Below are 23,581 nucleotides of genomic sequence, written 5' to 3'. Positions count from 1 at the left end.
TTATCATGCACAAATTCTGTTAAGATGCCTATACTACTACTAATCATTTCTATAGCACTACTAGATGTATGCTGTGCTGTACACATATACAGGTACTTTCTCTGTCTCTATGAGGCTCACAATCTAAGTTTTTGTGCCTGGGGAAATGGAGGGTTTAAGTGAGTTGCCCAAGGTCACAAGGAGCTGCAGTGAACATTGAACCCAGGTCACCAGGATCAAAGCCTGCTGCACTAATCATTAGGCTTCTTAGCCTTTACTGTGCACTAATTACTTTAGTGCATGCTAAACTTTAGCAAAATGGCCCCCAACATGTATTCTCACAGGTAAGCATGCATACAGATGCAGCCAAAAGATCGAGGTCCAACTTGGATTGCAAAAAGGGAAAAGGACATCCATGTTCAAAAAGATGGACATCTGTATTTAGACCTGGTACTTGGCATCTCCAGGTTACAGAAAGGAGCTCTGATTGAGCACTTCTCCAAGGGAAATCACTGTAGGTATTTATATTCCTGTCCCTAGTGGGCTCACAATTAAAAGAAACAAAAACAACAAAAAGCTGTACTAGGACTTTAATCTGCACCCTCTGGTCTTCTATGCTAGTTCTCAGCAGGCCGCTCTAACCACCAGGCTACTCCTCTATACTGATATCTTTGTGGCCATTTTATCACTTGTGTGCTCCTCTGCTACCACACAAACATCTGTGTCCCTTGTTGGGCTTTTCAGTTTGTAAAATTAACATTCGTGTTGGATGTAGCTAAAACGTGGACGTCCATTTCCCATATATTTTAGAACAGGCTGTATATCAGCAGATCTGGTTTTAAAATATATGAGCCTGGACGCCCATCTTCTCAGTTGTACGTCCTTTCTAAAATTCTGCTCCACGTCAATATTCTGTACGTTTAGGTGCACAGTTGGCGGGAAAGTGTAAGCAATCAAAAACAGTGAAGATGACTCAACAAAAATCAGAAGACGACGCTTCCAATATAAAGTCAATAAAATCAAATTTATTAAACTTAAAAGAATAAAGTACTAATATATAAAAGATGGGTGAGACTCGACACAGCTGTGTTTTGGCCTATCTGGCCTGCATCAGGAGTCTATCAAAAGAACATATGCATCACATTTAAAAATATGAAAATCAAATGCTAATAGCATATATAGACAGTAAGTCGACATATTGTATCTATAGCAAATCTAATAGATTACATAAAGAGATATCAAAAGAATGTATATATGGAACAGTCATATCAAAGGTGCATATATAAACATACAAAACGTACACATGATTTAAAATTAAAAACGAAAAGAATGTATAATGCATACAGAACTATCATCTAAATCTTATAGTCAAATAAAACAATCTTATAGAAATATATATGTATATTGTCAAATGATCTAGTATAATAAATTGAAATAAGTGAAAATGTATAGAAAAGATAATACACACAGTAATTCCAATGGTAAAGAACTATTATAATTTTATAAAAAAATATATGTAAAAAGTATTTCTTTTAAATGGATCTAGCCATAGATGCAAATGGTACAGATTGATTTGATGTTACGTTCTCTAAAACCATTGATAATTATACGGAAAATAAAAGAGCGATCAAAGTAAAACCTCATAGTGGAAAAGGTGGCAAAAAAATGTATATTATGTATGGAAAATGCATGGACATTGCTTGTGCATTAAAAGTACTATAGTTCATTATTTATAAACAGGTCAACTATCCGTTACATATTAAATTTTTCATACATTGATAGATCGTAAGTAATAATGTACAATCAAATATACAAATACATAATAAAAACAGTTTCCAATTTTACCTCGTCACCGTGGGATAGCTCAATTCCTAAATTTAATCATTTAATCCAGAGGGCTTTATCACTATAAAATATAGTGTAAGCGACATTATAGAATTGATTTTATGTGTCCTGCCAAATAATACCTGCTGCCATGGGACAGCAACTGAAAAATCTATCTTCAATCTATTGACAATAACAGTTATTTCATATACCATCACACTAGGTTCATTAATCTTTCCAAACCAAAAGAATGTTCCACTCTCCCTGCTATCCTCCAGCTCAAAGACACACTTTAGAGACAACACAAAGGCACATACGCACAGGTTTGAACAATCTCCGTGAGCCGTGCTGCACATGCTCTCCCCATTTGAGTTACTTACCTATCAGGCTCCAATCCCTGCCTCCTCACCAACATCCCCCTCACCCTCTTTTACTTAGTGCACGATCCCATTTACTCTGTTCATATTTTTTTCAGTTGCATCTCTTCCTTTCATAGTCACTTCTCCCCATCATGCCCACTCATGGCCTAGCCTTATCTAAACCTTCCCCACCCGTCTCTCTCAGCCTACTCTTTAGTCACTTAAATTCCACCCTATTAGCTAATAACCATAACATAAGAACATAAGTGTTGCCATACTGAGACAGAGCAAAGGTCCACCAAGCCTAGTATCCTATTTCTAACAGTGGCCAATCCAGATTACAAGTACCTGGCAAGATCACAAAACAGTAAAATACATTTTATGCTGTTTATCCTAGAAATAAGCAGTGGATTTTCCCCAAGTCCATAATGGTTTATGGACTTTTCTTTTATGAAGTGACCCAAACCTTTTTTTTTAAACCCTGCTAAGCTAACAGCTTTTACCACATTCTCTGGCAACAGATTCCAGAGTTTAATCACACGTTGAATGAAAAAATATTTTCTCCGATTTGTTTTAAATTTACTACTTAATAGCTTCACTGCGTGTCCCCTAGTCCTAGTATTTTTGGAAAGAGTAAACAAGTGATTCACGTCCATTCTTTTCCATTCATTTTATAAACATATCTACTCTCTGCAGTCTCTTCTCTAAGCTGAAAAGCCCTAGCCAATTTAGCCTTTCCTCATAGGGAAGTTGTTCCATTCTCTTTATCATTTGTCACCCCCTTCTCTGTACCTTTTCTAATTCCACTAAATTTTTTTTCTAGATGCGGTGACCAGAATTGCACCCATCATTCAAGGTCACATCATGGAGCAAATCAAATACATTATAACATCCTCATTTTTGCTTTCCATTCCTTTCCTAATAGGTAACATTCTATTTGCTTTCTTAGCCACCACTGCACACTGAGCAGAGGGTTTCAAAGTATCATCAACAATGACACCTAGCTCCTTTTCCTGGTCGGTGTCTCCTAAAATGGAACAATGCATAACGTAGCTATAGCTTGGGTTCCTCTTTCCCCACATGCATCACTTTGCACTTGCTCACATTAAATGTCATCTGCCATTTGGATGCAGTCTCCCAGTCTTGTAAGGTCCTCTTGCAATGTTTCACAATCTTCTTGAGATTTAACAACTTTGAATAACTTTGTGTCATCAGCAAATGTAATTACCTCACCCTTTACTCCCATCTCTAGCCCATTTATAAATATGTTTAAAAGCAGCGGTCCAAGCACAGTCCCCCGAGGAACCCTACTGTCTATCCTTCTCCATTGAGAATATTGACTATTTAACCCTACTCTATGTTTTCTAGCTTTTAAACAGTATTTAATCCATAATAGGACACTACCTCCTCTCTCATGACTCTAATTTCCTCTGGAGTCTCTTTCATGAGGTACTTTGTCAAATGTCTTTTGAAAAGCCAGATGCACAACAGCTCACCTTTATCCACATGTTTGCTCACCCGTTCAAAAAACTGTAGTAGATTTGGTGAGGCAAGATTTCCCTTGACTGAATCCATGTTGGCTTTGTGTCACTAATCCATGCTTACGTATATGCTCAGTAATTTTGTTCTATATAATAGTATCTACCATTTTGCCCGGCACTAACATCAGGCTCACCGGTCTATAATTTCCCAGATCACCTCTGGAACCCTTTTTAAACATTGGCGTTACACTGGCCACCCTCCAATCTTTGGCACAATTCTTGATTTTAAAGATAAATTACATATTACGAACAATAGGGAAAAGGAAAGGGAAAGGGGACTTGATATAACCACTTTTCTGTGGTTTTTGCAACTACATTCAAAACAGTTTACATAGTATATACAGGTACTTATTTGTACCTGGGATAATGGAGGGTTAAGTGACTTGACCAGAGTCACAAGAAACTGCAGTGGGAATCAAACCCAGTTCCCCAGGATCAAAGTCTGCTGAACTAACCCACTAGGCTACTCCTCCACCTCCACTCTCCAAGTTCATTTTTTAATTCTATCAATACTCTGGGATGTATAGCATCCGGTCCAGGCAATTTGCTACTTTTCAATTTTTCAAATTGCTCCATTACATCTTCCAGGTTTACAGAGATTTTAATCAGTTTCTCTGACTCGTCAGCATTGAATACCATTTCTGGCACTGATATCTCTCCCACATCAACCTCGGTGAAGACCAAAGCAAATAATTTATTTATTCTCTCTGCTATGGCCTTGTCTTCTTTGATTTCTCCTTTTATCCCTCAGTCAACTAGGGGTCCAACTAATTCTTTTGCTGGCTTCTTGCTTCTAATATACCTAAAAAAAAGTATGTGTTTTTGCCTCCAACACAATATTTCAAAATCTCTTTGCCTTATCAGCCGCAATCACCCAGAAAGGAAGAGACTGCCAGCCCGAGACGGGTCATCCCGCCCGAAGGCAGTTCTGATGGCTTGCAACTTAGCAGAGACGGCTTCATCTGCGCATGCAACAAAGACAAGCTGAGAGGAAAAGAAACCCCCATCGGAGCAGACGTGGACAAAAGCTGCGCTCCAAAATAACCCCTGGAAAGCAAGCGGTCCACGGAACTCCTGGCGGGTAAGCATGCACGAGGTTCACAGAGTTCCGAATCTAAAAATTACTGACCGCAGAAGACCAAAAACGGAAGCGCCAGCATAGCAACAAAGAACCCTGCTGCCTAAAAGAAAGAAACGCTCCGGTCGTACAAAACAGAAAAAACCAGATGGAAACAGCTTACTCAAAAGCCCGCCAAAAACACAGGGGAAGGGAAAGAAAAAGAAAAAGATAAGTCGCCAAGAAGAGCCAGAACACTGAGCTGAATAAGGCCAGGGAAGGGAAGAAATAAGAAGAAAGAAGCCAGGTAAGTCATTTTCCTTTTTTAAATTTTTTAAAAAACTTATTTAAACCATTATACTCCAGGAAAAAAAGGGAATAATCATCCTCTCAAACAAAAAACTAAAAATGGAGCTTACCTTACAGGCAGACCAAGTCATACATGTACCCAGAAAAGAGCAATGAAATATGCTCCAAGTCACCAACAACCATCGCCACGCCATAAAGGCTGCCAGGTGAGGTAGTGGGAGCAGAGAGGAGGGAACCAAGAACACTGGATATCCTCTTGCTGGAAGATGAGGGACCCAGGATCACTGAGTATCATCACAAACAACCCAACACTGGATTACCAGCACACCCCTGGCTCCACTGTTCTCTAGGACAAGCTGGGACAGGAGCCAACAACCAGTCACCAAAAGAAGCTGCACAATCCATTCACCATCCGCTAGGAGACAGAGATACTGAGAATTCCAGGCTGCACGATACACTTGAGGGGCAAAGTGCTTGGAACTATTTCTTTTCTGTCTCCTTCCGCTGGTGGATGGACATAACCCATTGGTCTGGACTGGTCTGGTATTGATGACAAGGAAGTACCTGTATATACTATGTAAACCGCTTTGAATGTACTTGCAAAAAACCACAGAAAGTCCCATTTCCTTTCCTTTTCACTTGCCTGGTGCTGACAGACTTTTCCACATCTCTTCCTTATGCTCGCACAGGACAGGAACGCTGGCCATGAACAGTTAGCACTATTTTCTTTGCCATGCTGCTGAGCCAGACACCTCTCCCACCCATGCAGCTTGGATGAAGTTCCTTTTAGCAGTCTGCAGGGAATGGGCCCTACCAAGCTTGGTGCCTGCTCACAGATGAGGGGTGAGGCACAAGGGAGTCTTTAGAGAACTTATTTCTTCTCTTTCTCCTAGGACTTGAGACATATCATTTCCAGATGGCACTGGTTCTTCTTCAATTCTTCATGCATGCTTACATATACTTCCAAGTCCAGAGCATCACACAAGTTTCCACCTAACATATTCCATTTGTTTCAACAGAACTGAACAACATCTATTTCTTATTTTTGTTTTAACACAACTTTTCCCCTTCTAGTCCTTTCAGTCAGTCACTTGAGTCCCTTTTCTTCTGGCCCTCTCCAGTCACTCCTCACAAAAATTCTCAGAGTTCTCCCTCATAAGGTAGTATTATGTAATTCACACTTTTTCAGTAGTAGCTCAAGGTGGTTTAAACTAAAGTACTATAGGTATTTCTTTGTGTCAAGAAAAAGACAATCTAAGCTGCCTTCTATTCTTGGTTTATATACTGCCTTTTCACCTCAAAGGGGACAAACTGTTTATGTGAAAAGGCATTACACCATGGGGCTCATTTTCAAAGCACTTAAGACTTACAAAGTTCCACAGGCTACTATGTAATTTTATAAGTCTAAGTGCTTTGAAAATATACCTCTAATACACACATCAATATAAATACATTTATAAACCAATCTTTTAATACAACCAAGTATATCCCTTACTTTCACTAAGGGGATGAAAGGCTCTATCACATCGCTAAAAGAAAAAAATATTCCCTTCCAAAAAATCCCACTTGTCATCTCATACCAAATATTAAGATGCAGAATTCTTAAGACAAACAATTACAGTATAAAGGCCTTCATCCCTTGTCATCTACAACACTGCCGCAAGAAGCCAATTCCATTTCCCCTTCTCACAACTGCTGAAACAGTAGTGGTCCTTCTTTACATGGAGTCAATCCCATCCAGCCCCATCAAGCCCTGGTTCCCAGACAAACAAAGCAGGAACAGAGTTTCTCAAATACATGCTCTGCCTGCCCCCTACAACTTTCAGCACACACAAATAGACCAGATTGCCCTGAAGTGTGGTCAAAAGAGAACCGTCTGACTTGATAGTGATGTTTCTTTATTATTTTTCTTGTTAAGGAGTGGAGGAGTGGCCTAGTGGTTAGAGCACCGGTCCTGCGATCCAGAGGTGGCCGGCTCAAATCCCACTGTTGCTCCTTGTGATCTTGGGCAAGTCACTTAACCTTCCATTGCCTCAGGTACAAACTTAGATTGTGAGCCCTCCTGGGACAGAGAAATATCCAGAGTACCTGAATGTAACTCACCTTGAGCTACTACTGAAAAAGGTGTGAGCAAAATCTAAATAAATAAAATAATTATGATGTACTGGGTGTGGACAAAATTCTATGTAAAAGAGTAGCCTAGTGGTTAGAATACTGGGCTTGACATCCAGGGGTGCCCAGTTCAAATCCCACTGCTGCTCCTTGTGTTCTTGGGCAAGTCACTATAAATAAAGTATTTGAACAGCTACAATTAAAGAAGAAGAAGAAAAAAAAAGGCTGACCATATTGCAATGTTTCATTGTAGAAAACAGTAACAGCTTCCTAGCAATAAGGTTATTAATGCAATAACAAGATATGTCAGAATTGTTTGCAAGTTTACTTTAATTTGCATGACAGCTTCTTTAGCGGTTAAAAAAGGGGGCCCCCTCAGATCATTTTCCATCAGTCAGCAGGATGTTTATAGAACACTGTATACACCACATACACAGAGAGTTGAGGTGAAGAGTGCAAGACAGACACTTCCCGAACAGTCTGCAGACTACTCGACAGCACTGACAACCCATTATGTTGTTGTGATCTTTTAGCAGCAAGGTTGCACACGCTTATACAGTAAACCTTATCTAGCCAAGATCTACCATAGAAATACAATCTCACCACAGCTGAGAGTGACACACGCTGGGAAGATGAGACGTGAAGAAAGATTCTACTGCTGCCTGGGCAAAACATATTGGGGAAGATTCAGTAAATAGCAACCAAAGTTAAGCGCCAGGACAATGTGCACGATGCACAAATTCTATAAAGGCAGTCCCGCATGGAACTGTTTTTATTGAGTACTAGCTTAAGTCATTTTCATGCCCAACTTTAGGCCAGTGGCGTAGCGGCCGCTCCCCCAAACGGAGTTCTGCCAGCTCTGGCGCCTATTTTTTTCTCAATGTGTTGCATTGAAAATGTGTGCCAGTGCCGGCGGAAGTCCACTCTCGTGCCGCTCTCGCTCCCCCCGTGCCGTCAACCTGGCTCCGCTTCTGCTTTAGGCGTGAGCATTATGCCTGCCAAAGGCTGGTCTAAATGACCACACCTAACTACTGTCAGGCAGACATGGAAATGGAAGTATTCCATAACTCCCATGACCTGTCCATGCCCCTCCCTTGGCCACGCCCCTTTGAAGTTGTGCATGAGAGAAGTTAGGTGCTCAGTTTACAGAATAGGGGCGTAGTCCGTTACGTACACCACTACTAATTTGGGCCCTATTTGTACTTAAGGCCAATTATTGGTACTTATCTCCAATTAAGAGACATTTAGTGCCAATTAGTTATTTATATTATGTGCACCATTTAAAGAATGTAGGGGATTCTGTCTACACTGAAACTAATGCATCTGTTCATGAGGTATTTGCTCTGTGCTGGGACAGTATGTGCTGCTGGGGAAAAGGGGAGCCTGATGCTCCCAGGCCACTAGCTGAGGGTCCCCCCAGACTTCCTCCCACTAAGCACCTCCCCCAGAGTTGACGCCCCCACTCCCCCTTCCCCACCTGAAAGGCTGGTGGTCCAGCGAGTCCAGTGAGTCGCTCCTGCCCTGTCTAGCGCTGCCTTCAAAATGATGCCCCTAGAGGTAATCTCGCACTACTACCTCTAGGGGGGATGGGTCATGGGAGGGGTCATATTTGATAATACCACTAGGGGCACCATTTGAAGTTAGTGCTAGAGAACAGGGCAGGAGAGAATGGGAATCGCTCCTGCCCAAACAGCACCTAGGACCACGGAAACCCCCCACCCTGAATCACCAACCTTTCAGGTGGGGAAGGGGGAGTGGGGAGCTTCAACTCTGGCAGGGTGCTTAGTGGGGGGGGCTGAGTGTCTGGGGTGACCCTCAGCTAGTGGCCTGGGAACATTTGGCTGCAAAACAATGGCCTGATACTTCTGGGCTGCTGAAATAACACTGCTTGAGAGATGGCTCACAAGCAGTGTTATTCCTCTAAGACAGGATTCAGCAACCTGCAGTACTGGGATTCCACAGGTTGCTGAATCCCATGGGAAATCAAGGTGCGGTAAAATGCAAACTTTTACCGCACCTTGATGAATCCTTCTCTTACTGGCTAGTAAACTAAAGATGAATACTACAGGCCATAACACTCCATGATGGAATTATTCAGTAAACAAGGACAGAACTTGAGACTGGGTACACAAATTCACTGGTGAGATTCAGATGTGATCCATTGGAATATGACCCCATAGAGTTAGTACCGCGATACTACTGCTAGGTGCACCATTTTGAAGGCGGCACTGGACAGGGCAGGAGCGACTGGGCATTGCTCCTTCTTGAAGAGCCCCCGGATCCCGTTAGACCCCCATCCTGGATCACCAACCTTTCAGGTGGGGGAGGGGAGCTTCAACTCTGGGGGGGGGGGGGGTGCTTAGTGGGGGGCAGAAGTCTAGGGGGACACTCTGCTAGTAGCCCGTAACCATCACGCTGCACAAATGGTAAAATATTTTACCGTGGTTTTTGGGCCCTAAGACAACTTGTGATGTATCACTGAAAGTCGTGTTAGGGTATTTGCATAGTAATGAGATGCAAAACATGAATTTGCATCTCATTACTAACCCGTGACGACTTAAATATTGCTGCCATATTTTTGGAAAAGCGAGGTTAGGGCTATTTAAGTCACATTAAGGGCCAATTAACTTTAACTTAAAAGCTCTAACACTACTTGATGAATCCCCCCCCCCCCCCCCCCCCTTTACTGTAATGGCTTCTCTCACACTTCAGCAACACTCACATCCCCATTCCCACAGGCAATTCACGGTCAAAACTCTACCCAGAGTCAGGAATAGTCCCCAAATCCCCAGATTAGTCATGCAAAGTATTAACCTTTGAACTAGAAAGTTAGTGTCAAGGAATGTTGGTCTTACAGGTCTCTCTTCACACAAAGCTCAACATGAATGGTTTTCCTAGTCATGAGCAGCTGGTACAGTCAGAGAGAAAAGCTAAAGAAAGGGACAAGGGAAAGCATCAGTGCACTAAACAGACTGGCTCACAGCATGAGTCAGTGTCATACAAATGAGCTGATCCCAGTAGTGGACATCCAGGCTCTCTTTGTTGCACAACTCCATTTCATCTCCAGAAAGAAGCAACACACAAGCACCTATTATATATTTTCTTTTTTTGCCTGCTATCCTATAATTTTAAGCCCTCCCTGTCCAAACCCATAATTAAAGGATTTAAATGGCAAGTCGAAAAACCAGCCGCTATTTTAGCTTTTGCAAATGTTTATGTATAGTGTTTTATATCTTATGATCTTCTTTTATGCTATTACATTTTTTTTAATTATTGTTCAAATTAACAGAAGAAATCTTAAAGGTGTTTGAAGAGAAAACCGACCCTGCAACTCCTTTTAGTGACTCTTAAAAGCTCTTTGAGTTATTTACAGTCTTAACTGATCATTTCTCTCTGAGACATCAACCCTGCATAGAAGAAATGCCCTCTTAAGAAATAAAAGTGTTCCTTGGCTGTTATTTTCTTTTCTTAATCTTTCAGGCTGCTCCAAGACCGATCCCTCGAACCCTGCTATGTTTGGAGTAAAAGCAATCAGTAAAAATAGGAAAAACAAATTCTACAATAAAGTAGAACCAATTTTAAGACCACCACTTATGTTCTAAATGACACTTCTAGCTATTAATAAAATACCCTCAGGTATAATAGTGGGGTATCATTGAGTTAGAATGAGGCTCTCAGAGGATATTTACATGTAGAAACTATCACAGTCCTAAATAGCTGTGAAGCCCCATTTTAGGTAGAACGTAGAGATCAAAACTGAGGTCGGGACATGTTAAATTCTGATGCCAAAGCCTTTTCTACAATACCTGCAGGAGTGCACATATATCTGCCAGCATATTTTATTCATTTATTTTCAAAATTTCTATTCTGCAACATATTTACAATTCTAGGTGGACTACAGAACATACACAATTTATAAAACAGGTCATACCAACTAAAAATAAAAAATCCAGATATCACTATAGCATCACAAGTCTCCCACTAAACCATCTCTCTCCCCTTCGATCTGTTCAAAATTCTGCTGCATGACATATTCCGCCGGTGTCGCTATGCTCATATTAGCCCTCTCCTCAAGTCACTTCATTGGCTTCCTATCTGTTTCTGCATACAGTTCAAACTCATCTTATTGACTTACAACTGCATTCACTCTGCAGCTCCTCAGTATCTCTCCACTCTTATCTCTCCCTACACTCCTTGCTGGGAACTCCTTTCACTGGGTAAATCTCTTCTCCTCCACTGCTAACTCCAGACTCCGTTCCTTTTATCTTGCTGCACCATATGCCTGAAATAGACTTCCTGAGCCGGTAGGTCAAGCTCCATCTCTGGCCGTCTTCAAATCTAAGCTAAAAACCCACTTTTTTGATGCTACCTTTGACTCCTAACCTTACTCACTTGTTCAGTACCCATGTTTTATCATTCTCACCTAAGAAATTCCCTTATCTGTCCTGTTTGTCCTAATTAGATTATAAGCTCTATTGAGCAGGGACTCTCTCTTCATGTCCAGTATACAGCGCTGTGTACATCTGGTAGCGCTAAAGAAATTAGTAGTAGTAGCAGCATCATGAAGTCCCTTTATCAAACATATATTCATACTGAAAGGCCCGAGCAACAAAAAGGTCTTTAATGCAACGTTAACTTCTTTCAAGTCCCTCAGAGAGGAACTTAGCTGGAAAAACTGTTCCACAACTTCCTGCAACATAAAATATTGATGTCCTGCTTGCCTCAAAGCATATCATATGAAAAGTTGGCACATCCAACAAATCAGAAGATGCCAATCGTAAAGACCACAAAGGTTGATGTAAATGCAGTGTAGAAGATACTACAGATGAGATTTTATCAAAACTTTACAATAACTTAGACTATGAGCCCTCTATGGACAGAGAAATACCCAGTGTACTTGAATGTAACTCACCTTGAGCTACTACTGAAAAAAGGTGTGAGCAAAATGCAAATAAATAAGTAATAAGATCCTACAACGAATCCGGTACTCGACTGACAGCCAATGAAGTGCAATCAAAACAGGAATAATATGTTCTCTTCTCGAATGACCAAAAATTAACCATGCAGTAGCATTCTGTCAAATTTGCAAAGATTTAAAGGACCGTTTAGAAATGCCTATTAATAAACTATTGTGGTTTCATGTCAGAGCTGGACATAAACTACATGGAATTAAGAAGAATGACTCCCTTAATCCCTTTTATAAAACCTTGGCCCACACGAGCACTTTTTTTAAACCTATATGTGCCCTTGAGTAGGTATAAAAGCCAATGTGAAACTTTTCTCCATACATGTATTCCTTTTGAATAACCAGGAGCCCATATTTAGCTTTCAATCCTCCATGGAGTGGGCAGATCGTGGGTAGTCCTATAAATAATGCACGCTGTTACAGAATACACCCACTCAGTGTCTAACTTAGCTGCCAGCATTTATACCTAGCTTTAGGCATAATTTATAAATACGCCTAGGCGTATTGTTTTCAGCACTGATTTTTAAAGCGCTATATATAGAATCCAGCCCAACATTTTGTTCACACTTGACAATAGAAGAACAAAATACAGAAATCAAAGGGGAGAGGAAATGTAACAAAAGTAACAATGAACACAGAAGAGAGAATAAATATGACATATCAATAAAAGGAAAAAAAAAAACATATGAAGGAAACAAAAAAATGTGATTAGAAAAAAGGGGGAAAAGAAAAACAAAAAATATATCCAAAACTAAACAAAGGTTTGAAAATATCGTATTTATACAAAAACAGAGAAAACGAAGGCAGGTGAAGACCATATGGCCTATCCAGTCTGCCTATCTGTGCCATCTATCTCTGCCTCTCCCTTAGAGATCCTATGTATTTATCCCCAAGATTTCTTGAATTCCGATACGGTTTTCATCTCCACCATTTCCACAGGGAGGCCCATTCCACGAATTCACCACCCTTCCCGTGAAAAAGTATTTCCTTAGGTTAATCCTGTGTCTGAATCTATCCCTTTTCATCTTCATCCTATGCCTCCTCATTCCAGAGCTTCCTTTCAACTGATTCACCTCCTGTGCATTTATGGCACATAGCTATTTAAATGTCTATCATATCTCCCCTCTCACGCCTTTCTTCCAAAGTATAAATATTGAGATCTTTAAGTCAATCTCTATATGCTTTATGACAAAGACCACAAAACATTTTAGTAGCCGCCCTCTGGACCGACTCCATCTTTTTGAAGGTGTGGTCTTACAATCTAGGCAGGTTCCAAAAGATACACACACAAAAATATAACAAACGTAACATATAATCATCAAATAAATATATATTAACGCCCAATCCAAGACGTGTGCCCAACTAAGGGCCCCTTTTACTAAGTGGCAGTAAGCTCAATGCGGGCTTACCGCTCGCTAAACAGGAAGTACTGCCGGGCTACCGCAACAGCCCAGTTGTACGTCCCACCCCTAGTGCACTGTCACATCGGCAACACAAAAATATATTTATTTTTGTAGTGCTGGAGTGTCCCCGGCAGTAATCGAGCAGTGCGGTGCGCTGCCTGGTTACCACCAGGTTAGTACATGAGCCCTTACCGCCACCTCAATGAATGGCGATAAGGGCTCCCCCTCCCTCCCCCCCCCAAAATGGCCATTCCCTGCAGGAGAGACTTCCCTTTTCCCTGCTACGGTAAAAGGGGGCCTCGGCACACGTGAAAAACACATGTCAATGCCAGTGCAGGCCTCCCTTTGCCGCAGCTTGGTAAAAGGGTTCCTAAATTAGCAGCAATAATTGGGTGCTAACTGGCACCAATTTGAACGTGTGTGCACATCTCACTACGTGCTATTCTATAAAAATGTGAGCCCAAAAGAGGGTGTGGCCATGGGAGGTGCATGGGCAGGTCAGAGGCATCCTAAAATTTGCGTGCAGTGTTACAGAATACCAGGGAGGTGAGCCGGGAATTACACCTGGTTTCAGCAGGCATAAGTCCTGGTGCCCAAATTTGGGCACTGAAATCGGAACTCAATGCTATTCATCTCTGAGTGCGCACTACAGAATAGCACTGAACGCCGATTTCTTTTGGCGTCAATCTTAAAGTGCCATTTACTGAATCTAGCCCTAAATACGTACAAAAACCTTGACTATTTATTTATATATTTGGATTTTGCACACACCTTTTTCAGAAGTAGCTCAAGGCGAGTTACATTCAGGTACACTGGGTATTTCTCTGTCCCAGGAGGGCTCACAATCTAAGTTTGTACCTGAGGCAATGAAGGGTTAAGTGACTTGCCCGAGACTATACTGCTAAATAGTAAAATATATTTCTGAAACAACTCATACTGGGGCCCTTTAACTAAAACAGGCTTAGAGCATTTTAACATCGGATTTTCTTTTCTTCTTCACAGGTCCTGCGCTAATTTTTCCATTACTACACTAAGCACTCCTGCATTACCCAGTTAGCGGACGCTAATGTGATCGTGCTAGCTAGATAACGCTTCCACACCCATTCCCCGTCCCTACTGGAAAAAATTACAAAAACAAACACGCAATTAGCGCACACTGACAGGTGAATTACTGCAAACCGCAAAGCGGATATATTCTATAACAACGCGCACAGATTTTAGAAACACCCACGACTTGCCCATAACCATGCCCACTTTTCAACTATGCGACTTATAATACGATTAACAAGTAGTGCGCGTAAATTCTAATGCCAATTAGTGCTAATAATTGCTTAACATCTAATTATCAACGCTGATTAGTTATGCGCATTGTTATGGAATGCGTTTTGATTTCCACGCGGAAATCTCAGCACAATATATAGAATCCCAGGGTAAGCACCTGTTAGCACTTAACGTGGTTTGGTAAAAAGGTCCCATCACGTCAGAGAAACTAATTATCAGCATACGTCCACAGCATCCGCTCCCAAATAAAACCAAAACAACCAGAAAATAATTACTTCACAACATAATATAACTACCTACCAAAACAGGAGGTGCAGTATCTTGAGTAGCTTAGTGGTTAGTGCAGCGGACTTTGATCCTGGGGAACTGGGTTCAATTCTCACTGTAGCTCCTTGTGACTCTGGGCAAGTCACTTAACCCTCCCACTGCCCCAGGTACAAATAAGTACCTGCATATACTATGTAAACCGCTTTGAATGTAGTTGCAAAAACCACAGAAACAGAAAGGCGATATATCAAATCCCATTCCCTTAATACAGATACAAACAAGAAATAGACCTTTAACTGTTTCATAAACAGAAGGGGCTGATTCAATGTAAGCAAATCAGCTGGCAATGAATGCCACTGCTATACTGATTTGAATATGTCAACTCTGGGAAAATTAATGTGTAACAGAAAAACAGAAGAAAAGCACAGAAGAGGCCTCAAGAATTGGTATGAGGAATAATCTTTATTCACACCATGTTTCAGCAAATCACCTGTGTCAGGGGGTCTATAATAAAAAAATACTATGTAAAATGCGAACAAACCATCAACATAAAATAATTTGTCTAAAACATACTTATAAAAACATACGAATATAAATAAACAAAATAAAAATATTTATGTCAAACATGCTTTTATTTTGGTTGTGAAGAAAGATTGTTCCTCATACCAATTCTTGGGACCCTTGTGCTTTTCTTCTGCTTTTGGTTTGTTCATGTATAACATAGTAACATAGTGCATTACAGCCGATAAAGACCTGCTTGCCCTGGGTTAGTAACATGGAATGTTGCTAATATTTGGGTTTCTGTCAGGTACTTGGGACTTGGATTGCCCAACTTGGAAACCGGATACAGGGCTAGATGGACCATTGGTCTGACCCAGTATGGTTATTCTTATGTTCTTATGACATTTCCTATGTCGCTTCATGTCATTAGCAAACAAAAATAAGCAAGAAAAAAAATGCATTTTACGGGTTTTCCTGTCAATTGTGCACACTCTTAACTTTGCTCCTGTGATGACATAAGGGGAAATACCCCCGAACAAAACGAAGATTCCCAGAAGCAACTCAGGAAAATTATTCAAAAACAAAAAACAATTTAGTGACTGTACACCACTAAAACCATCTGGGTCAGCTTCCACTGGGGGGGGGGGGGGGGGGGGGAGGGATCCTCCCTCACACACAAAACTTAGTATGGGCCCCCATGCAAACCCATGGATAAGCACACAGACCTTCAAAAAAGACTTCAGTCCCAGAGACAGATTAATCATAGTTCTCAGAGAATAAGCCCAAAGGGAGGATAAGGCAGGAGGGAAACTGTATTCCTTATTCCACACTTGACACAACCTCGAAGGGAGGGTGGATACCGATCAGGAAGTCACATACCTTGATCCATTAACATGGGCGCTGAGGGCACTGGGCAAAGATCCAAAACAAAAAGCGCAACAATAGCACTAAATATAAGCAAGGTGACCCGCGGAAGGAAGAAATGCCCGGCTGCAGGATGCATCTGTCTGGAACTTTGCTAACTAGAGAGGAAGCTAAGCTGTGGAGCAGCTAGGTGTATTGGAGCAAATTAATCTCTTTCCAGTTCAAATCTTTCCCTTAAAATGCTTTCTAATGCTGCCTCAATTTATGCCACAACCCACTGCCTTGAAAACAGAGGACCTCTGCTGTTCTAGCAGCACACAGCAACTCTGCGCAGCATTCCTGAAACATTTTCACAGTACAGCAGCCTCCTCTCCCACCAGAGGAGCAGCTCCCTGCCACTCCAGACCATAGGCTGTGCTGACCAGACAGGGCTGACTCAGAACACCATGACTGACTAAGGGCAACACTGCTGGAGTTTAACCAGACAACACATCACAGAACAAGCAGAGGACAGTGTCCATCGGCCACATTAGAGCTTTCAGCATAAAACTCTCTGAAACCACCAGTGAATTCAGGCAATTGCAGCCACAAGATGATTTCTTGCATGTGGAGGGTAATTCTTCAAGACAGCATCTATGTGACGCCTATTCTATAAAGCAAAGTAGGCACCGTCTACTTCCCTATGAGGAAAGGCTAAAGCGGCTAGGGCTCTTCAGCTTGGAGAAAAGGCGGCTGAGGGGAGATATGTTAGAGGTCTATAAAATAATGAGTGGAGTTGAATGGGTAGATGTGAAGCGTCTGTTTACACTTTCCAAAAATACTAGCACCAGGGGGCATGCGATGAAGCTACAATGTAGTAAATTTAAAACGAATCAGAGAAAATCTTTCACTCAACGTGTAATTAAACTCTGGAATTCGTTGCCAGAGAATGTGGTAAAGGTGGTTAGCTTAGCGGAGTTTTAAAAAGGTTTGGACGGCTTCCTAAAGGAAAAGTCCATAGACCATTATTAAATGGACTTGGGGAAAATCCACTATTTCTGGGATAAGCAGTATAAATGTTTTGTACTTTTTGGGGACCTTGCCAGGTATTTGTGGCCTGGATTGGCCACTGTTGGAAACAGGATACTGGGCTTGATGGATCTTTGGTCTTTCCCAGTATGGCAATACTTATGTACTTATGACTTTCCATTACAGAATACTAGCATAAATGGGTGCAAATGCGCATATGCCATTAGGTGCGAGCAGTTACGTCTGCTATAGGGCTGGAATAAATGCTCAATTTATAGGATTCCTTTAAGTTATGGGTCCTTTTAATAAGCCGCAGTAAAAAGTGGCCTGTGGTAGTGTGGGTGTGTGTTTTTGGTGTGCACTGGGCCAATTTTAACTGCAGCTGGGAAAAAAGGCTTTTTTTCAATGGGGGCAGTAAATGGTTGTGCACTAGAATTAAAAGTAGCGTGTGGCTTCTTACTGCCTGAGCCCTTACCGTCACCCACTAACCTAGTTAATGAACTGGACTGTTATTTATGTTTGAATTAGATTGTAAGATCTGTTGAGCAGGGACTGTCTCTTCATGTTCAAGTGTACAGTGCTGCGTACGTCTAGTAGCGCTATAGAAATTATAAGTAGTAGAGTGATGCAGATGACAATATTTTTATTTTTTGGAAAAAACAAGCAAGCATGCTGGCCACAGCTAGTAAAATTAGCATGGAGGATCGTGTACATCTTGCTACCAGCACATCTTCTAAGAAGACATCATCTGTTGCAGGAAGGACTGTGGAAGACAGGAGAGCTAGACTGAATTCTGAGATTGTTGATGACTTCTAATTCATCCACAGATTAAAAAATCATAACAGTGCTTCATGGGGCATATTTCTCCTCTCTAGGGCATACAGAACGTGTTGTATTTTGTACCCCTGGACATTTTAACAGGGTGGATTAGGATTCCTTGGGGTAGTAAAAGTCAGCTATTGTTGGGTTTGGAAGGGTAGAGGGTGGTGGTGGTGGCAGCCAGGGTTTATTATAGCTGCTCATTATTGTTTTCTATTTGTAATTTATACACAACAGTTGCACAACATATTGTTCCTTTTTATACTTTAATAAAAAGATCTATATAAATAATTCTCACCTCCAATTCTGAAGCTCACTGTGTGCCACGGAAACACTGAAGCCCTGTACTGTTGTAGCCTGTCAGCACCACTCACTCTCACTCATACACTCGCCCTCAGCCACACCCCATCCGGACATAATTCGCAACCCCAACGTTCTAATGAAGGGTTCGTTGCTTCGTGGTGAAGCCTCTCCACTGACTATGTCTCTCTGTCATGCCCTCTCATCGAACGTAATGATGTCCAGGGTGCAACAATTTCCATCAACGACAGGAACGCTACAGAAAGGGAGGAGTAGGGAAACACGCTGAGCATGTTTCCCCACTCCTCCCCCTACGTGACAATCACCTGCCAGTGCGCCGACGAAAACAAAATGGCGCTGAAAACGAGCGCACACGCCCGCCACAAAACCGTTTCGGGGGGGGGGGGGGCAGGCAGGCAGTCAGAGAGACAACGTCGGAGGATGCGACGGAGGGACTTACACTCTTGCCGTCCCGCCAACACCTCAATGACAACGTGGATGCAGCACCTCACAGGTTTGCTTTCTTTTGAGTGTATGGCGATGACGGCTGCACGGCGCAGGGGAACCAGATTAACCAAATTGCCTTCCTTCCCTACACAGCACTACATAGCCTTATCTCCACTCCTGTCTACAAACAGAGGGGAGGGAGAACCGCATGCAACTTGGAGGGGACACAGGGAGAGACCGGGGGAGGGGGGAACCTTGCTAGCACCCGTTTCATTTCATACAGAAACGGGCCTTTACTATTTTAAATATAAAATCATGTGTTCAAGGCTTCTGCAGATGAGAACAGAACCTGCGGGGATAGGGCAAGGACAGAGACAGGGCCTGCGGGGACGAAGACAGAGCCCACGAGACGGGGTAGGGGCAGAGCCAAATTTTATCCCCATGTCATTCTCTACTACTCAGCTCTGTATCTTCTGTGATTGAAATAGTGCAATATAAGCACTGATAGTAAATTAAAATGAAATACAGTTTTATACCACCTTTCAGTTCAACATCAGAGTGGTTTGCAACGGTAATAAGCCCCATAAAATCAAAATTTATAGTAAATCACTTAACCCTTCACTGCCCCACGTACAAAAACAAGACTGTGAGCCCACTAGGGACAGAAAAAGTACTGAATATAATATGCAAACCTCTTTGGTTCTACCAAAGAAAGGTGGTATATCAAACGTAATACCATTATTTTTAAATTAAATAAAATCAAGTGGCTATAATCTAAAATAAGAGTTCACAAACCAGTCAAGGGAATTCTCATCCAGTCGGGTTTTTAGGATATCTGCAATGAACACGCATGAGACAAATTTACATAAATTGGTGTGGTTGCCAAGTTAGCCCACCTGATACTGTTACCAACCTGAGAAAGGAGGTTTTAACTCCTAAATGCTAGTCAAAAATGTATTGTTAGTCCAACAACAAGAGGGGAAAGTCAATGTTATAAGCCCATGTATCAGAACAGTGCACTGAGCACCAGCATACAGTGTTCTAATGCATATGCTGAAAAAACCCCCATTTAATTCTGTGCAGTAAACTGTTAGAAAATTTGTGCTAGCCAAAACAGTACACGGAACTGAAGTAACCTGCGCCATTTACTTCCATCAGGTGGAAGGGGTTTCTCTTCCCCCCCCCCCCCTCTCCTTTCCTGTCAGTGTGTGCACCAGTCCCAATTTAGGAATAGGAGAAAAATAAAATGCTTCTTCCTGAAGCTATCTGGGACCAGGCACCTGCCTCAAAGACAAGGCCAGTACAAGGATATTGGGTGCCCCTAAGTACTGGTGGTTCTATCAGGCACTGATGGTTCTTTGAGTCTGTATAGATGTCGGATGCTATTGTTTTGCTTTGACTGCATCCGATCGCTGCTGCCCCCAAGAAGCTGCTGCCCTAAGTGACCACCTAGTCTTGACTAATGGTTGGGCCGGTCCTGCAAGGGAGGCTCTTGACCACAGAGCCCCCCAAAGCTGTAGCAACGCCCACAGACCAATAATAATTATTTGGTCCCAAAAAGGCATCCTGACACATCATCTTCCTCCTGCCACCATCTTGGAACATGGCAGTGCCCGACGCCTAGCAGAATGTCCCACACTTCTCACATCCCTTATTTGGCAGACTGACCCCTAGCACTGTGTCCTGATATAAGTATAGGGGTCAGACACAAGCCATTTTTCAAGATGGCAGTGCCCCAGGAAGGCATGAATGGGCATTGCTCTGGCCTCCCTACATGGGCGTAGTTTGTGGGGGCAAGTTGGGGCAGTGCCCCCCTAAACGAGCTGCCACCCCATCCTCCAATCCCCGAGCTGCCGGCAGCCTCTGCGAGAAAGCAGCATGCACGCTGCTTTAGACCTGCCCCAGGAAGCCTTTCTCTTTCAACTTCCTGTTCCCGTGCAGGCGGGAAGCAGTAGGAGAGAGAAGGGCCTCAGGAGCAGGTCTAAAGCAGCGTGCGTGCTTCTTTCGCTGAGGCTGCCGGTGGCTTGGGGGATTGGAAGATGGGGGGAGGGTGATACCGGGCGCAACTGGAAGACTCCGGGGGAAGGTGGAGGGAAAGAGACATGCCCCACCCTTTGCCCCTCCCCAAATGAACTGTCAAACTACGCCCATGCCTCCCTATCCAAAATAAGTGGGGAGGGTCCAGGAGGGCAGAAGGTCCATAGCCCACTGGGCCATCACAGAGCTATTTTTTTTCTTGGGGAAGGGGTTAAAGGGCCCACTAGGCCACAAGGGATCACTGCCAAAAGGGTCATCACATATTAAGTGTTACTTCTCCTCAGATGATCCTCTGCTCCTGAGCCGACATTTTTTACCACATTTAAATTTATTTGATATTTGTATCACACATTATCCGAATTCCAATATTCAGTTCAATGTGGCTTATTTTTCCTCTAACCCAATATTTTAATTTAACTACTGGAAAAACTTTTTGAGATGTAGCTTGGGAAATTAATATGGTTTTTAATGTTGTGGCAGCTGAGGGCCAGTCCTCCAGAGTTTATCTACAAATCAAATACCAAGTCAGAACAGATCACAGATCTACTTAAGGCATCAGGAAAATCTGCATAGTACAATTTTAGAAAATAAGCTGCAGGTGTATTTTATGCAAATGAGAAAAACTGCAAGGGAAAATGTTCCAGAAAATTTTCCAGTTCAAAATATTCTACAAGCTCGATTTCTGTCCACTTGTGTTTGTACAGTCCAATGCAACACAGGGGAAAGTGTAGATTCTCTTGTTAACTACTACTGCTTATTTTAACTACAAACATTTGTTACCAAGCTTAAATTCGCTCTGAAATCTGGCATGGGGAGCTGTCACGCTGTACCAGAAAAGAAGACAAAGAATTACATGTCCTACACTGTAAGGATCCACTACTTCTCTGTTCATTTTCAAATTCATGTATTAGTTCAATGTGTTCTGGCTAATACAGATAAACACCTCCGTCCTCCACCATCAGGGAACTGAAGTTATCATTCAAGAAGGTGGCAGCAAGTTCAAGAGAGAACAAGAGCACAAACAGGAAGTTTCTGGCCTGTCTCCATAGGAAATGGTTTTCAGCAATGTACAAAAGAAAATCCCTCTAGACCTTCAACAATGTGTAAAAGGAGGACAAACATCTGCTGTGACCTGGGTCATAACAGCAGAAAGCGATGGAAAGGAATGACTGTTAGACAAGAATGAGATACTGTAAAAGAAATTTTAATAATCTGAAAAAGTGAAGCTGCAGCAATGAAGTGGATGGGGGGAGGGTGGGGGGTGCCTGGAAGGACATGATCTCACAGAACAGGAAGTCCTCTGCCACTTCCTGCACCACATCCTGACAAACCCCCACAAGCTGACCACAGGCAAAGCCAGCAACAGCACATGAGAAAACATACTAAAAATATGAACGTGCGGATGTACAAAAATCTATCATATTAGTGCCCTCACTGTTTGTCTGTTTCACAGCATGCTAGCTAATATAAAGTTCTACTGCAGACACTGAAAAAAAGAAAACCTATTATGTTTAATTCTGTTTCTATGTACTACCTTGGACTCTTTTTGACTTACCTTTCAAAACTAGTATACGTATTTAAGAAAGTAAACACTATGGAGTGAGGGAAAAAGTCAGAGAAAAGAAGCCCAGAAGCACAGCAACAAAAAGGGAAATGGGCAGGCCAGATGGGCCCCATGGCTTTGCCGTGATGTCATATTCTGTGTTTATTTGCAAAATGTCTTTATAGAAATTTTTTTCCATTTTTGAATTTGGGGGTAAATATGACATCTGAGTGACGCGTGTAGAGCGTGCTCTGCAGTTTCTCTCCAGCTACCTTGGCCTACTAGGTTCCCTGTTGGCTAGATGGGGAAGAGGAGGAAGGGTAAATCTCAGGTGCTTCCCTCTGTATTTGCTTGTCCTCCATAATTGGTACAGGTGATGCCATCCGAATTCAGATGTAAATGCAGTTTTGGGCTATTTCAGGGTTTCCTCCTCTGGACAGAGAATAGAAGGGGCCTCGTTAAACCCAGAGTACCACCCCTCTTGGCCTGGAAGTGAGTCAACTGGCAGACATGGAGACATGAGAAGTTAACAATAGAGTTTGGGAGCTCTCTCTGTTTCGGTGGGGTACCCGGCTGGCTGTTTCTTCCCCTGTAGAAAAGTCTTTGATGGATAGAACATTAGGTGTGGAGAAACCTGGAATTGGAATAGAACTGAGTCAATCTTCCAAAGTCCTGAAGGATGAGTCATCAAAACCTGCTAAAGTGACCATGGATAGTCTCCGAGAAGCACTTTAGTCTTTGGATCATTTTATTAAAACGATAACAGAACAGTTTTCACAAAAAAGTAGATGTTATTTCTTTACTGTTGCAAAGGTCAGGAACACAGAGTGGTGTGAATTCTATAAATGGGTCATAATTTAGTTGCTGGGATGATGTATGGAATTCTATAATGGCAGTTCTGCACAGAACTGTCATTATAGAATACTAGCATATGTTCGCAGTTTCGCACCTAGGTTATAGAATC

General features: G+C 42.2%; 1 protein-coding gene across 5 annotated transcripts in view; it reads right to left on the bottom strand.

Annotated features, from left to right (window-relative positions):
• PALD1 (phosphatase domain containing paladin 1) overlaps window positions 1–23,581 on the bottom strand; it is a 514,740-nt gene that overhangs the window by 294,171 nt on the left and 196,988 nt on the right. Inside the window, exon 1 of one of the 5 annotated variants that reach the window (XM_030203511.1) lies at window positions 16,479–16,546. The exons of the other annotated variants lie outside the window; for them this stretch is intronic. The gene's annotated coding sequence lies outside the window, so the exon portion shown is untranslated. Of the gene's footprint in view, window positions 1–16,478; window positions 16,547–23,581 lie in introns of those variants that run through there. 5 annotated transcript variants of the gene reach the window in all.

The sequence above is a fragment of the Microcaecilia unicolor genome, chromosome 5 (assembly GCF_901765095.1).
Source record: "Microcaecilia unicolor chromosome 5, aMicUni1.1, whole genome shotgun sequence".
Lineage (NCBI taxonomy): Eukaryota > Metazoa > Chordata > Amphibia > Gymnophiona > Siphonopidae > Microcaecilia > Microcaecilia unicolor.
This window is presented reverse-complemented; position numbering and strand designations above follow the sequence as displayed.